Below are 969 nucleotides of genomic sequence, written 5' to 3'. Positions count from 1 at the left end.
TACATGAATTGGTTATTTGCAACCATTTCAATCAGCTCTTGAGCCTCAGTAGGCGTCTTCTTCAAATGAAGAGATCCTCCAGAAGAGCTATCCAAGGACATCTTGGACAGTTCAGAGAGACCATCATAGAAAATACCTATGATGCTCCATTCAGAAAGCATGTCAGTGGGACATTTTCTGATCAATTGTTTGTATCTTTCCCAAGCTTCATAGAGGGATTCTCCTTCCTTCTGTCTGAAGGTTTGGACTTCCACTCTAAGCTTACTCAATTTTTGAGGTGGAAAGAACTTTGCCAAGAAGGCATTGACTAGCTTTTCCCAAGAGTCCAGGCTTTCTTTAGGTTGAGAGTCCAACCATGTCCTAGCTCTGTCTCTTACAGCAAAAGGGAATAGCATTAGTCTGTAGACCTCAGGGTCAACCCCATTAGTCTTGACAGTGTCACAGATTTGCAAGAGTTCAGCTAAGAACTGATGAGGATCTTCCAATGGAAGTCCATGGAACTTGCAATTCTGTTGCATTAGAGAAACTAATTGAGGCTTAAGCTCAAAGTTGTTTGCTCCAATGGCAGGGATAGAGATGCTTCTCCCATAGAAGTCGGGAGTAGGTGCAGTAAAGTCACCCAGCACCTTCCTTGCATTGTTGGCATTGTTGTTGTTTTCGGCTGCCATGTGTTCTTCTTCTTTGAAGAATTCGGTTAGGTGCTCTAAAGAGAGTTGTGCTTTGGCTTCTCTGAGCTTTCTCTTCAAGGTCCTTTCAGGTTCAGGATCAGCCTCAACAAGAATGCCTTTGTCTTTGCTCCTGCTCATAAGAAAGAGAAGAGAACAAGAAAATGTGGAATCCTCTATGTCACAGTATAGAGATTCCTTTAGGTGTCAGAAGAAAAGAAGAGTAGAAGACAGAAGTAGAAAATTCGAACTTATCAAAGAAGATGGAGTTCGAATTTTGCATTAAGGGATAGTGTTAGTCCAT

The sequence above is a fragment of the Arachis hypogaea genome, chromosome 4 (genome assembly GCF_003086295.3).
Source record: "Arachis hypogaea cultivar Tifrunner chromosome 4, arahy.Tifrunner.gnm2.J5K5, whole genome shotgun sequence".
NCBI lineage: Eukaryota > Viridiplantae > Streptophyta > Magnoliopsida > Fabales > Fabaceae > Arachis > Arachis hypogaea.
This window is presented reverse-complemented; position numbering follows the sequence as displayed.